This window comes from Triticum dicoccoides, chromosome 2A, assembly GCF_002162155.2.
Source record: "Triticum dicoccoides isolate Atlit2015 ecotype Zavitan chromosome 2A, WEW_v2.0, whole genome shotgun sequence".
Taxonomy (NCBI): Eukaryota; Viridiplantae; Streptophyta; class Magnoliopsida; order Poales; family Poaceae; genus Triticum; species Triticum dicoccoides.
Window position 1 is genome coordinate 365,322,975 of NC_041382.1, and position 16,803 is coordinate 365,339,777.

Sequence of the window (16,803 nt, forward strand, 5' to 3'; positions counted from 1 at the left end):
ATTGCACGTGTATTGGAGTTGTGGCCCACCTCCTAGTCTTGTATAGTTGAGGTAGAGGCCTTCCCTTGTATTATATATACGTGCACTAGCACCCCATCAATACAACGATTCATTGTATTGCAAAACATCTCTCTATATCCATGACCTGGGCCTCCCTCGCCAGTGCTGATGTGCGGAGCCGAAGCAGCTCTCTTCCCCGAGCACGCCCATGCGTCGGGCGCCCCAAATGGTGGCTTGTGGCATCAGTAGGACGCCGTAGATGCCGCCCCTGCCTCTGCTTAGTTCAAGCGGGAGGTGGGGGATGAACCCGACAGCCCGGCCCTGCCTGTCGGCCAGCCAGGAAGGCTGAGCCACTGGCAAGTGAGCCTCATCCTGCCCTGCATAAGTGGAAACGTGTTTGCATTTACCCTCCTCACCGCAGCGAAGACGGGCCAAACGGAGTACACCTTTGATGTCACCCTCTGCCTATGCGCGGCTGAGCCACTTGGCCGGCCAGTGGCTATCCAACGCCCAATGCGCGTTATAAGGTAGACTCCTTTTTTTATCTAGTGAACTTCAAAAATCCCTAAACAATTCAAAGGGACTCCAAATTTGATGATTCAAATTTGTACTAGTTCATGAATCCAATCTCTATCACAAGGTTAAATTTGCACATTTTCTAGAATTTTTTTCTTCACAAACATTTATGAAATCCCATTTTACCATTTCTGTGATAAACTTTAGAAAACCATATAGAGCTCAAAATTGATCCAAACGCGTTGATTCAAATTCCTACATACTTCTACGGTTACAGATTAGATTTTGAACATTTTTCCGAATACTTTGTGCGCAATATTGGTCCATTTCTCCATGTATAACCAACTTTGCAAATTCCTAGGAAATTCATTTCAACTCCAAATCCAGTGAAACCAACTCCTAGATGCTTCTAAAATCAAGATTTGTTAAATGGGTGCCTTTTCTCATTTTTCAAAAATAATTCTTCTGTACACTTCTTGCAAATCGATTACTCTCTTGATTCCATCATATTGAAATGTTCAAAAATATCCACTGATCTAATTCCAATGAAACCATTCTGGTTATTTTTCATATTACCCAAGAAGTCCTACAAAAGTCAACTTAATGTTGTAGAGCACTTTTATTTTTGCCTTGTTATGTTGCTTATTGTGATTACTTTTGACGTTAGTTGACGAAATAGATGGAGTACTCGGAGATGGACCAGAGGAGTTGAAGACTTTGCTGAGCCAGGCAAGCAGCCCTTTGACCATGATTCACCTCTCTTGTTCATCGATAAATTTTCTGTATGCATAATGACGTTGTTGAATATGAGCTTGATATAATCATTGCATTGATGCACACCCTTTGGTACTTGCATGTAGTAGCTCTACATTGTGCTAGAGATGCAATGAAAAATACTTGATATTGACGCATGATGTTGCATCTATACATGATCATCTCTTGATTACAATCCTTTGGAAACCCCATCGGGTGCCCCTAATGCCCGTGGGTAATATTGAACTAGGTCACCACTTGATGAAGAAGTGGTGCACCGAAGCAAGTGAATATGTGTTGTTTACAGAGACGGATTAGATTTAAGATTTGTTGACCGTCCCAACCAAACATGCACAACCACTCTACCCTTATATGGGAAAGGGCATTATTGATTCCTAGATCGTGCTAGCATGGATGCCCGCATTACTAGTGATAAGAGTGGGGTGGTCACTCTTGGGAGGGGGTCGTGCTTGGGTAGGCGGCCATGACTATTTTTACAGGACACCGGACACACCGTTGGTACCTCCATGCCATCATCTCCATGCTTGTTCTTGCTCCAATGTTCATCCTTCTCCAAGCTAGGCCCTTCATTTGTAAGCAAAACAAATGTATCCAGTTTAAGCAGCATCATATTGTCATGAACATTAGAATCATTACCAAGAAACAAAAGTACGTCATAATTTAATTGGCGTGCACGAGCTCTAGTAATTGGTCTAGTATGTATAGTAGCAGGGGTTGTAGGTGTAACAATGGTATTGATGTCCTCATCATCCTCCCTGATAGAGGCAAAGGTGTCCCGTCTTTCGATGAGATGATGGATATCGCTTTGGTGGCAGTCGACTTTGACGATCCGACTACGAACGTGCGAGGACGTCGCGCCTTAGCAGTCGCTAAACCAACTCCGAGAGGTTATTGACCACGCCGGAGCACGATCAACCTGACCACGAGGGTCTGTTTCCTGCGAGCAAACGAAGAACAAGCAAGAAACTGAGATTGCAATCTGGATATTGCGAATATAAGATGGAAGCTTTATTGATCAAGGTGGGGTTCTGTGACGCCTTTGTCTGGTCATTGAACACAAACGAAGTACGCGAAGTTGCAGCTATGGCGAACTTTTAATCTAAACAAAACCCAAAGTCTAAACGGTGCCCTAAGGGCTGTACATATGGAGGAAGAGAGGGGGAATTTCGTGGCCCTTGGTGGAGGGGTCCGAAATCAACCCTATCTCTTGTTTCCCCACACATACGGACTCGAAAAATAGCCTATACTTATGTATTTCGAAATTACATGGGCCTGGCCCAATAAAAAGGTGACGCAGCACCTATAATAGCCTCGGGACGAAATTTATGAAGTGGCATCTTGTATATTTCGTCCAAGGCTTCATGCACCCATTATGGTGGCTTCAAAGTCCTGGAATCATCACTTGTAACTCCGTTCTTGTTCCCCTTGCGCATGGCATCATCTCCATGCTTGTTCTTGCTCCAATGTTCATCCTTCTCCAAGCTAGGCCCTTCATTTGTAAGCAAAACAAATGTATCCAATTTAGGCAGCATCATATTCTCATGAACATTAGAATCATTACCAAGAAACGAAAGTACCTGATAATTTAATTGGCGTGCGCGAGCTCTAGTAATTGGTCCAGTATGTATAGCAGCAGGGGCTGTGGGTGTAACAATTGTATTGATGTCCTCATCATCCTCCCCTTCTTGAAATGAAGTCGTCCTCGACGGAAGTTCATCTTCCTCACCCAAATAAGGCTTCAAATCTGCAATGTTAAAAGTGGGACTAACCCCAAAATCTGCAGGCAGCTCAAGTTTATATGCATTATCATTTATTTTCTCTAACACCTTAAAGGGACCATCAGCACGTGATAGAGGCAAAGGTGTCCCGTCTTTCGATGAGATGGTGGATTTCGCTTTGGTGGAAGTCGACTTTGACGATCCGACTACGAACGTGCGAGGACGTCGCGCCTTAGCAATCGCTAAACCAACTCCGAGAGGTTATTGACCATGCCGGAGCACGATCAACCTGACCACGAGGGTCTGTTTCCTGCGAGCAAACGAAGAACAAGCAAGAAACTAAGATTGTAATCTGGATATTGCGAATATAAGATGAAAGCTTTATTGATCAAGGTGGGGTTCTGTGACGCCTTTGTCTGGTCGTTGAACACAAACGAAGTACGCGAAGTTGCAGCTATGGCGAACTTTTAATCTAAACAAAACCCAAAGTCTAAACGATGCCCTAAGGGCTGTATATATGGAGGAAGAGGGGGGAATTTCGTGGCCCTTGGTGGAGGGGTCCGAAATCAACCCTACCTCTTGTTTCCCCACACATACGGACTCTAAAAATAGCCTATACTTATGTATTTCGAAATTACATGGGCCTGGCCCAATAATAAGGTGACGCAGCACCTAAAATAGCCTCGGGACGAAATTTATGAAGTGGCATCTTGTATATTTCGTCCAAGGCTTCATGCACCCATTATGGTGGCTTCAAAGTCCTGAAATCATCACTTGTAACTCCGTTCTTGTTCCCCTTGCGCATGACATCATCTCCATGCTTGTTCTTGCTCCAATGTTCATCCTTCTCCAAGCTAGGCCCTTCATTTGTAAGCAAAACAAATGTATCCAATTTAGGCAGCATCATATTCTCATGAACATTAGAATCATTACCAAGAAACGAAAGTACCTGATAATTTAATTGGCGTGCGCGAGCTCTAGTAATTGGTCCCGTATATGTAGCAGTAGGGGCTGTGGGTGTAACAATGGTATTGATGTCCTCATCATCCTCCCCTTCTTGAAATGAAGTCGTCCTCGACGGAAACTCATCTTCCTCACCCAAATAAGGCTTCAAATCTGCAATGTTAAAAGTGGGACTAACCCCAAAATCTGCAGGCAGCTCAAGTTTATATGCATTATCATTTATTTTCTCTAACACCTTAAAGGGACCATCAGCACGTGGCATTAGCTTTGATTTGCACAAATCAGGAAATCTATCCTTACGCAAATGTAACCAAACAAGATCTCCAGGTGCAAACACAACATGTTTTCTACCCTTATCTCCAGCAAGTTTATATTTAGCATTCATACGCTCAATGTTTTCCTTAGTTAACTCATGCATTTTTTAAATCAATTCAGCACGTTGTTTAGCATCAAAATTAACCTTCTCCGAAGATGGAAGAGTGATGAGGACATGACTACCTTGGATATGACCAAAAATATTGCATATATGCATATTTGTCAGGTGATTTCTAGTGCAAACTATTCAATAATCTATTTGTGTTATCCAGAACAAAAATACTTCACACACTTTTGTGTTTTGTCTAATTGCAGGTGTATGGGACATTTGTACAATCCACATATGAAGATAAGGAAGAAAGAGATGTTTATTTGCTGTCCAAAAAGTTCTCTCACGTCACTTTTGGCCCAAGAGAAGATAGAGTCCAAGTCTCTCACGTTCTGGATTCAGATTCGGACTGCACAGACATACCTGACTCAAAACACACACAAGTTTTTCATACGGACTCCGAATTGGGTGATTCTTTTTTTGTTGGAAACTAGATTTAGTGCACTTTCCAACCCAAGTGGAATCACCTTCAAATTCGTCCGGAGCGTTGAGTTGTGGACGAAACAATCTGATGCTGCAGCAGAATCCGAGTCAAACTACAAGTCCAAAGGTGTTACATCACCTTCACTTGGGCCCATTGGCCTTGTACGACCTAGATTTAGTTTTAGGCTGCCTTGGGACGTCCTCCCACCTCCTTGGCCGCCACCCCTTGCTCCTATATAAGTAGATCCATCTAGTAGCTTTTCCTTGGGATTTGTTTAGTTAAAAGTTAGCCATTGCAACTTCGTGTACTTCGTTTGTGTCCAACGACCAGACCAAGACCGCTTCCAGATCCCCACCATTATCAATACTTCATATATATTTGCAATATTCAGATTGCTTTATCACATTCTTGCTCGTTCTTCGATTGCTTGCAGGAATAGACCTTCGTGGTCAGGCTGACCGTGCTTCCAGCATCGTCAGTAACCTCAGGAGATTGGTTTAGCGATTGCTAAGGCGCAACGTTGTGCACGTTTGTAGTCGGATTGTCAAAGTCGTCTCCACCAAATCGATAGTTATCATCTCATCGAAAGATCGGGACCCTCGCCTCTATCAAGTGGTATCAGTTTTCAGGTTGCTCGGTGAGAATTTCCAGTTTTTCTAGATTAGATTTATTTTCTTACCTATTGTCCAAGAAAAAGCCACACAAAAAAAAGTTAGATCTGTTCATCCTTTATCCAAGCCAGTCTGAGCCTTTGCAATTTTCTATTCATTGCTTGCATAGTTGAATTATCGGTTGCATCGTCGTGTCAGTTGCTGGTCTTAGCGTCTAGTTCCTTTAGAGTTTCGAGTTCTGTTCACATTAGTCACGTCGCCGCTGCATCATTATCCCTTCCGCTGTCCACCATCACATCTATTAATTTCCACCACGTGCTACGCACTGTTCATTGTCATAATCATAGTTGAGGTCATTCACATCTTCGCCTGATCCAATCTGCATCTTATCTAGTTTGTCTTGGAAAAAAAAGAAGATAGAGAAAAAAAAGAGAAAAAAGGAAAAAAAAAAGAAAAAGAGAGAGAAGAAAAAGAAAAAAAAAGCGTGAGAAAAAAAAAGAGAGAAGAAAAAAAATTGGATCTATCTAGAATCAATCTCGTACCTGAATTCAGATTGGAATCTGTTTTGCGCACTGTTCAGTAAAGCAGTTGTATCTTCCTCATACGAAGTCCGTTTTGGCTCCGTGAGTACTCAAATTGAAGATAGCGACGAGCCGCATCTAAATAGTTGCAGAAGCTACTTCAATATTTGACACCTCAAAATCGGCTTTTAAATAGGTCTTTTTGCGCTCCGAAGTTCGTGAACACAGCTTGTTCCAATTTTTCAGGCCAGTTTTAGAATTCTTTGACTCCTCATATCAACTCGGAATTGAGTGATTCTTTTTGCATTGGAAAGCTTGAGTTAGTAGTATTCTTTAAAAGAATTTATCAGAAAATTGTCTCAAACTTTTCAAGAGGAAAGTTGGAGAAAGAGTTGTTGTATATCCTGCTTGGCAGTTGTTTTTCATCATTATCTTCACTGCCCTTGTGATCTTCACTTATATCTTGCTGTCAAGAGCTACTTAGTATCCTTCATTGATGCTAGTTGTGCTGCGCCGTGACCTTATTAGTGTTCTAGGCTCGCGTCTCTAGTCCGGTCTAGCCTAGGACCAGCACAGTACCGTCGTTGAGCGTTTATTCAACATTGCATCTTTGAATTGATTATTGCTAATCTTTTGCTACCATATATAGCCAACCCAGCTCCACATATTTCTACACCGTGTATACGTACGCTCCCCTGGTAATCGCTTTACTCAATATTCGGAGTTACTTGACACCGCTGGTTGCCGATCACCGCCTGCTGCATGGTAAGAACTTGTAAGACATTGATATTTGCTTTACTGTGAGCGTTTTACCACCACATCCTAGTAGTTATAGGAACATTATTTTTGGGTTTTGTTTCTTGTTCTACTAATCATGACAGGATCCAGAGTCAATTCATGGGCTTTGTCGATCGCGGGAGACGTGCCACCACCTTTGCAAATACCACAACCGTCACGAGAGGTGCACAAACATCCAAATGCACATGATCAGGTTAATGTATCTATACTACCATTTAATGGCCGTTTTAAACCTGCTTTATATATTGAATGGGAGTTCGACATAAAAAATATATTTGCTTCCCATAATTTCAATGAACATAAAAAGGTTAAGGTTGCGGTTGGTTCTTTGACTGGTTATGCTTTGGTTTGGTGGAGTGAATATTGTCGGTTACACCCTGATTATATACCTACTACTTGGGATGATTTGAAACTTGCCATGCGACATACTTTCGTCCCTGCTTATTATACTCGTGACATGATTAAGAAGTTGCAACACTTAAAACAAGGTAGTGAAACTGTAACAAAATATTATGATGATTTACAAACTACCTTGTTGCATTCCTCTTTAGAAGAAAGTGAAGATGATTTTATGGATAGATTTTGGGGAGGATTAAACCGTGATATTCAAGAGATACTAATTCATGAAGAGTGTTATCCTATGGACCATTTGTTTCATCTTGCTTGCAAAGCTGAACAGGAAATAAAACGACGTGTTGGCCACGAGGAGAACAAGCGCACGGTGCACATTCCAAGAGTTGATATGATTGTTCCTTCAACTACTAGGCATACTATGACAACCACATCCGTTGTTGTCAGGACTACACCACCTCCACCATGTGACACATCGCCCTCGAGAGTGGCTACATCATCTGAGTTGATCATAAGAGGTAATGACAAAGGTACTGATCTTCCATCTCTATATGAGAATGATGAATGCCTTGTCAATTTGAATGCACCATCTGATGAGCTACCCACTACTTTGATCACACCACCTATTTTAGAGGACTACGTTGATAATTTGACTTTGCCATGTGATCAAACAACTGAAATACCAACAATTTTGACTGCACCCATTGAATTAACTATTGATGCAAAAGAACCAATGTTTAATCATTTTGATATGACCTCTAATCTTGGTGATGATTCTGTGTTGAATGACTTATTGCATGTTTGCTTATTTAAGCATGTTGTAGCATGTAAATTTGGTGCAAGTAAGGTTTATTCACCAATGTTGGGATGGTTTAATGATGAACATTGTCAATCTTTTAAAATGAATAAGAGCTTCACTTATATGTGCAAACTGAGTTGCAATATTTTCATGCCTTCTACTTCTTGTGCTAATTTTTTGGCTTTAGATTTTATAAACTATGCAAGTTACTCATCTATTCATGTGTCATATATGCAAAAATCAAGGGAAGTAAAAATGGATGACATATACATATACAACATGTACACCTTGTCTCTTTTGTTAGCCACATTTCAAATTAAGCAACGCCGAGGACGGCTTTATTTTCAAGAAGGGGAGGATGATGAGGATATGACTACCTTGGATATGACCAAAAATATTGCATATATGCATATTTGTCAGGTGATTTCTAGTGCAAACTATTCAATAATCTATTTATGTTATCCAGAACAAAAATACTTCACACACTTTTGTTTTTTGTCTAATTGCAGGTGTATGGGACATTTGTACAATCCACATATGAAGATAAGGAAGAAAGAGATGTTTATTTGCTGTCCAAAAAGTTCTCTCACGTCACTTTTGGCCCAAGAGAAGATAGAGTCCAAGTCTCTCACGTTCTGGATTCAGATTCGGACTGCACAGACATACCTGACTCAAAACGCACAGAAGTTTTTCATACGGACTCCGAATTGGGTGATTCTTTTTTTGTTGGAAACTAGATTTCGTGCACTTTCCAACCCAATTGGAATCACCTTCAAATTCGTCCGGAGCGTTGAGTTGTGGACGAAACAATCTGATGCTGCAGCAGAATCCGAGTCAAACTACAAGTCCAAAGGTGTTACATCACCTCCACTTGGGCCCATTGACCTTGTACGACCTAGATTTAGTTTTAGGCTGCCTTGGGACGTCCTCCCACCTCCTTGGCCGCCACCCCTTGCTCCTATATAAGTAGATCCATCTAGTAGCTTTTCCTTGGGATTTGTTTAGTTAAAAGTTAGCCATTGCAACTTCGTGTACTTCGTTTGTGTCCAACGACCAGACCAAGACCGCTTCCGGATCCCCACCATTATCAATACTTCATATATATTTGCAATATTCAGATTGCTTTATCACATTCTTGCTCGTTCTTCGATTGCTTGCAGGAATAGACCTTCGTGGTCAGGCTGACCGTGCTTCCAGCATCGTCAGTAACCTCAGGAGATTGGTTTAGCGATTGCTAAGGCGCAACGTTGTGCACGTTTGTAGTCGGATTGTCAAAGTCGTCTCCACCAAATCGATAGTTATCATCTCATCGAAAGATCGGGACCCTCGCCTCTATCAAAGAGGCAACAAATCAATAGGTGCACGAGGTAGGAAACCATACACAACTTCAAAAGGGCACATCTTAGTAGTAGAATGCAATGAACGATTATAAGAAAATTCAATATGAGGCAAGCATTCCTCCCACATTTTCTTATTATTCTTCAAAACAGCCCTAAGCATAGTAGACAATGTTCTATTGACTACTTCAGTTTGTCCATCAGTTTGGGGGTGACAAGTAGTACTAAAAAGCAGTTTAGTCCCCAACTTAGCCCATAAACATCTCCAAAAGTGGCTAAGAAATTTAGTATCACGATCTGAAACAATAGTATTTGGCACACCATGCAAGCGAATAATTTCACGAAAGAACAAATCAGCAACATTAACAGCATCATCGCTTTTATGACATGGTATAAAGTGTGCCATTTTCGAGAATCTATCCACGACAACAAATATGCTATCCCTCCCCTTCTTTGTTCGAGGTAAACCTAAAACAAAGTCCATAGATATATCCTCCCAAGGAACACTAGGTACAGGCAAAGGCATATATAAACCATGAGGATTGAGTCGTGATAGAGGCGGAGGTGTCCCGTCTTTCGATGAGATGATGGATATCGCTTTGGTGGAAGTTGACTTTGACGATCCGACTACGAACGTGCAAGGACGTCGCGCCTTAGCAATCGCTAAACCAACTCCGAGAGGTTATTGACCACGCCGGAGCACGATCAACCTGACCACGAGGGTCTGTTTCCTGCGAGCAAACGAAGAACAAGCAAGAAACTAAGATTGCAATCTGGATATTGCGAATATAAGATGAAAGCTTTATTGATCAAGGTGGGGTTCTGTGACGCCTTTGTCTGGTCGTTGAACACAAACGAAGTACGCGAAGTTGCAGCTATGGCGAACTTTTAATCTAAACAAAACCCAAAGTCTAAACGATGCCCTAAGGGCTGTATATATGGAGGAAGAGGGGGGAATTTCGTGGCCCTTGGTGGAGGGGTCCGAAATCAACCCTATCTCTTGTTTCCCCACACATACGGACTCTAAAAATAGCCTATACTTATGTATTTCGAAATTACATGGGCCTGGCCCAATAATAAGGTGACGCAGCACCTAAAATAGCCTCGGGACGAAATTTAGGAAGTGGCATCTTGTATATTTCGTCCAAGGCTTCATGCACCCATTATGGTGGCTTCAAAGTCCTGAAATCATCACTTGTAACTCCGTTCTTGTTCCCCTTGCGCATGCCATCATCTCCATGCTTGTTCTTGCTCCAGTGTTCATCCTTCTCCAAGCTAGGCCCTTCATTTGTAAGCAAAACAAATGTATCCAATTTAGGCAGCATCATATGCTCATGAACATTAGAATCATTACCAAGAAATGAAAGTACCTGGTAATTTAGTTGGCGTGCACGAGCTCTAGTAATTGGTCCAGTATGTATAGCAGCAGGGGCTGTGGGTGTACCAATTGTATTGATGTCCTCATCATCCTCCCCTTCTTGAAATGAAGTCGTCCTCGACGGAAGTTCATCTTCCTCACCCAAATAAGGCTTCAAATCTGCAATGTTAAAAGTGGGACTAACCCCAAAATCTGCAGGCAGCTCAAGTTTATATGCATTATCATTTATTTTCTCTAACACCTTAAAGGGACCATCAGCACGTGGCATTAACTTTGATTTGCGCAAATCAGGAAATCTATCCTTACGCAAATGTAACCAAACAAGATCTCCAGGTGCAAACACAACATGTTTTCTACCCTTATCTCCAGCAAGTTTATATTTAGCATTCATAAGCTCAATGTTTTCCTTAGTTAACTCATGCATTTTTAAAATCAATTCAGCACGTTGTTTAGCATCAAAATTAACCTTCTCCGAAGATGGAAGAGGCAACAAATCAATAGGTGCACGAGGTAGGAAACCATACACAACTTCAAAAGGGCACATCTTAGTAGTAGAATGCAATGAACGATTATAAGCAAATTCAATATGAGGCAAGCATTCCTCCCACATTTTCTTATTATTCTTCAAAACAGCCCTAAGCATAGTAGACAACGTTCTATTGACTACTTCAGTTTGTCCATCAGTTTGGGGGTGACAAGTAGTACTAAAAAGCAGTTATTCCCCAACTTAGCCCATAAACATCTCCAAAAGTGGCTAAGAAATTTAGTATCACGATCTGAAACAATAGTATTTGGCACACCATGCAAGCGAATAATTTCACGAAAGAACAAATCAGCAACATTAACAGCATCATCGCTTTTATGACATGGTATAAAGTGTGCCATTTTCGAGAATCTATCCACGACAACAAATATGCTATCCCTCCCCTTCTTTGTTCGAGGTAAACCTAAAACAAAGTCCATAGATATATCCTCCCAAGGAACACTAGGTACAGGCAAAGGCATATATAAACCATGAGGATTGAGTCGTGACTTAGCTTTTTGACATGTAGTGCATCGAGCAATAAAACGCTCAACATCCCGTCTCATCTTTGGCCAAAAGAAATGTGTAGCAAGTACGTCCTCCGTCTTCTTCACGCCAAAGTGTCCCATTAATCCTCCTCCATGCACCTCCTGCAACAACAAAAGACGAACGGAGCTAGCTGGAATGCATAGCTTGTTAGCACGAAACACAAATCCATTGTTAACGACGAACTTGTTCCACATTCTTCCTTCTTTACAATTCTGCATTACATCTTTAAAATCAGCATCATGCACATATTGATCTTTGATGGTCTCCAAACCAAATATTTTGAAGTCAAGTTGTGAAAGCATAGTATAGCGGCGAGACAATGCATCAGCAATAACATTTTCTTTTCCCTTCTTGTGTTTAATGACATAAGGAAAAGTCTCAATGAATTCAACCCATTTAGCATGTCTACGATTCAGTTTAGCTTGACTTGTAATATGTTTCAAAGATTCGTGATCAGAATGTATAACAAATTCTTTGGGCCATAAATAATGTTGCCATGTTTCTAAAGTCCGAACAAGAGCATATAATTCTTTATCATAAGTAGAATAATTCAGACTAGGCCCACTCAATTTTTCAGAAAAGTATGCAACAGGTTTGCCATCTTGTAATAACACACCGCCTAATCCAATTCCACTAGCATCACATTCAAGCTCAAAAGTCTTATTAAAATCAGGAAGTTGGAGTAAAGGAGCATGTGTCAACTTATCTTTCAATACCGAGAAGGCTTCTTCCTGTGCGGTACCCCAAAGAAAAGGCACATCTTTCTTTGTAAGCTCATTGAGAGGTGCAGCAATGGTGCTGAAATCTCTCACAAAACGCCTATAGAATCCAGTGAGGCCAAGAAAACTCCTCACTTGTGTGACCGTTTTGGGTTGCGGCCAACTCTCAATAGCTTCAATCTTGGCTTTATCAACTTCAATTCCCTGTGGAGTAACAACATAGCCAAGAAAAGATACTCGGTCGGTGCAAAAGGTGCACTTCCCAAGGTTACCAAACAAACGTGCATCACGTAGAGCAATAAAAACAGCACGTAAATGTTCCAAATGTTCTTCCAAAGATCTACTATAAATCAATATGTCATCAAAGTAAACTACCACAAATCGTCCAATGAAAGCACGTAAAACTTCGTTCATTAATCTCATGAAAGTACTAGGTGCATTAGTTAACCCAAAAGGCATGACTAACCACTCATATAATCCAAACTTAGTTTTGAATGATGTTTTCCATTCATCTCCCAATTTCATATGAATTTGATGGTATCCACTACGCAAATCAACTTTGGAGAATATTGTAGAGCCACTCAATTCATCAAGCATATCATCTAGCCTAGGAATAGGATGACGATAACGAATAGTAATATTATTAATGCCTCTACAATCAACACACATACGTGATGTACCATCCTTTTTCGGCACTAGAATAATAGGAACAGCACAAGGACTAAGGGATTCGCGTATATAACCTTTGTCGAGAAGCTCTTGTACTTGATGCATAATCTCCTTCGTCTCCTCTGGATTGGTACGGTATGGTGCACGGTTTGGCAGTGAAGCACCGAGAATTAAGTCAATCTGATGCTCAATCCCTCGAATAGGCGGTAATCCCGGTGGCACGTCTTGTGGAAAGACGTCAGCGAACTCCTGCAAAATGTTAGTGACAGCAGGAGGCAAAGAGGAAGGCACGTCCTCGAATGAAAATAATGCCTCTTTGCACACAAAAGCATAGCAAACAGATTTGCTGAAATCTAGCTCATCAATATCAGATTTGGTGGCAAATAAACATGCACTTTTCAATTTAATTTCAGAAGCAACACTAGATGGTTTATTATTAGGCTTCATTTGTTGCTCAAATTCTTTTGCCACAATCTGATTTTCACTCTTATTCGTCTCCAGTTTTGCTTTATTAGCTCTATTAATATCATCTTTCAAAATGGAATCAGGAGTCATAGGAAGCAAAGTAATATTTTTATCCTTATGAACAAGAGTATAGTGATTGTTTCTACCATGGTGTACAGAATTTTTATCAAATTGCCATGGTCTACCAAGTAATAAGGAACATGCTTGCATAGGTACCACATCACAATCAACATAATCAGCATATGTAGAGATACTAAAATGCACACGGACAGTACGTGTTACCTTAACCTTGCCGCTGTTGTTGAACCATTGGATGTAGTAAGGATGTGGATGTGGTCTTGTGGTGAGAGAAAGCTTCTCCACCATCTCCATGCTAGCCAAGTTGTTGCAGCTCCCTCCGTCTATGATGACGCGCACAGAACATTCCTTCACAACTCCCTTGGTATGGAACAAATTGTGCCTCTGATTTTGCTCAGCTTGTGTGATCTGCACACTCAAAACACGTTGAGCAACTAAACATTCATACCTGTCAACGTCTTCAGGAGCCATGTATTGCGTCTCATGATCAGAATCATCTCCACCATGTTCTTCACGTGTAATAAGAGCCAAAGTCTCCTCATCATAGTCACTAGCAGACTCATATCCACCATCCGCGGTAGCAATCATCACACGCGGAGATTTGCATTCTCTCGCATAATGACCTCCTCCCTTACAATGACGACAAATAATATCACTTGTGTGCCCTGTTGATGCCATGGAAGAAGAAGAACGCTGTGCAGGCCCCGCAGGTGCGCTCTTGGCAGATAATGGTGGTTGCGCCTGTTTTCTTGTATCACGGCTGGAGGTGGCACCGGATGGAGGTGCTGGTGCAGTTGAAGTAGAAGATGCACGTGGTGTCCATGATGAAGGTCGGCCTGCAGAAAAGTTAGTTCGCCCCAATGCTTGTCGATCCTGCACTTCACGTTCAGCTTTACAAGCAAGATGGAATAAACGAGTGATATTAGTATACTCCTTATAGTCTAGAATGGTCTGAATCTCTCTATTTAATCCACCCAAAAAACGTGCAAGCATAGCTTCATTCTCCTCAACAATACCACATCTAATCATGCCAGTTTGTAATTCCTGATAATATTCTTCTACAGAATTTTTCCCTTGTCTTAAACGCTGCAATTTTTGAAGCAACTCACGTTGATAATATGGTGGAACCCAACGCGTACGCATAGCAGTTTTCAAAGCAGCCCAAGTAGTTGGAATAGGATATAATCTACAATGTTCAGACCACCATACACATGCAAAACTAGTGAAAGCACAAACAGCAGCAGCAACCCGTCTCTCCTCAGGATATTGTAAACATGTAAATCGTTGTTCAGTTTCTAACTCCCAAGTAAGATATATATCAGGAACATATCTACCCTCAAATGGTGGAATATTCAATTTCAGTTTAGGAATATGGACATCATCTCGTACCTGAGGTGGTGGTGCAGGCCTACCATTACGAATATATACCTGAGGTCGACCTGCTGGTGGTGGTGCTGGTGGCTGCACGTAGTTCGGATTTTGATCAACCTCATCCTCCTAATCGCCTGCATACTCATCATCCTCCGCATCAACAGCAGGAGCCACAGAAGTATCAACAGCAGCACCAACAGTTTGGCCAAACGCAAGAGGGACACGGCTCGCTCGGCGGAGGTCTGTTTCGCGACGTGGAGGTAGTCGTTGTTGTTGTTGTTGTTGTTGTTGGAGAGGTGCGTTAGGTGCAGCGGGTGGTGGTGGTGGAAGATGCGCGAGCAATTCATTAAACTTGTTATCGAGCTCTGTTTCGAACGTGATGAGGACATGACTACCTTGGATATGACCAAAAATATTGCATATATGCATATTTGTCAGGTGATTTCTAGTGCAAACTATTCAATAATCTATTTATGTTATCCAGAACAAAAATACTTCACACACTTTTGTGTTTTGTCTAATTGCAGGTGTATGGGACATTTGTACAATCCACATATGAAGATAAGGAAGAAAGAGATGTTTATTTGCTGTCCAAAAAGTTCTCTCACGTCACTTTTGGCCCAAGAGAAGATAGAGTCCAAGTCTCTCACGTTCTGGATTCAGTTTCGGACTGCACAGACATACCTGACTCAAAACGCACACAAGTTTTTCATACGGACTCCGAATTGGGTGATTCTTTTTTTGTTGGAAACTAGATTTCGTGCACTTTCCAACCCAATTGGAATCACCTTCAAATTCGTCCGGAGCGTTGAGTTGTGGACGAAACAATCTGATGCTGCAGCAGAATCCGAGTCAAACTACAAGTCCAAAGGTGTTACATCACCTCCACTTGGGCCCATTGGCCTTGTACGACCTAGATTTAGTTTTAGGCTGCCTTGGGACGTCCTCCCACCTCCTTGGCCGCCACCCCTTGCTCCTATATAAGTAGATCCATCTAGTAGCTTTTCCTTGGGATTTGTTTAGTTAAAAGTTAGCCATTGCAACTTCGTGTACTTCGTTTGTGTCCAACGACCAGACCAAGACCGCTTCCGGATCCCCACCATTATCAATACTTCATATATATTTGCAATATTCAGATTGCTTTATCACATTCTTGCTCGTTCTTCGATTGCTTGCAGGAATAGACCTTCGTGGTCAGGCTGACCGTGCTTCCAGCATCGTCAGTAACCTCAGGAGATTGGTTTAGCGATTGCTAAGGCGCAACGTTGTGCACGTTTGTAGTCGGATTGTCAAAGTCGTCTCCACCAAATCGATAGTTATCATCTCATCGAAAGATCGGGACCCTCGCCTCTATCAAAGAGGCAACAAATCAATAGGTGCACGAGGTAGGAAACCATACACAACTTCAAAAGGGCACATCTTAGTAGTAGAATGCAATGAACGATTATAAGAAAATTCAATATGAGGCAAGCATTCCTCCCACATTTTCTTATTATTCTTCAAAACAGCCCTAAGCATAGTAGACAATGTTCTATTGACTACTTCAGTTTGTCCATCAGTTTGGGGGTGACAAGTAGTACTAAAAAGCAGTTTAGTCCCCAACTTAGCCCATAAACATCTCCAAAAGTGGCTAAGAAATTTAGTATCACGATCTGAAACAATAGTATTTGGCACACCATGCAAGCGAATAATTTCACGAAAGAACAAATCAGCAACATTAACAGCATCATCGCTTTTATGACATGGTATAAAGTGTGCCATTTTCGAGAATCTATCCACGACAACAAATATGCTATCCCTCCCCTTCTTTGTTCG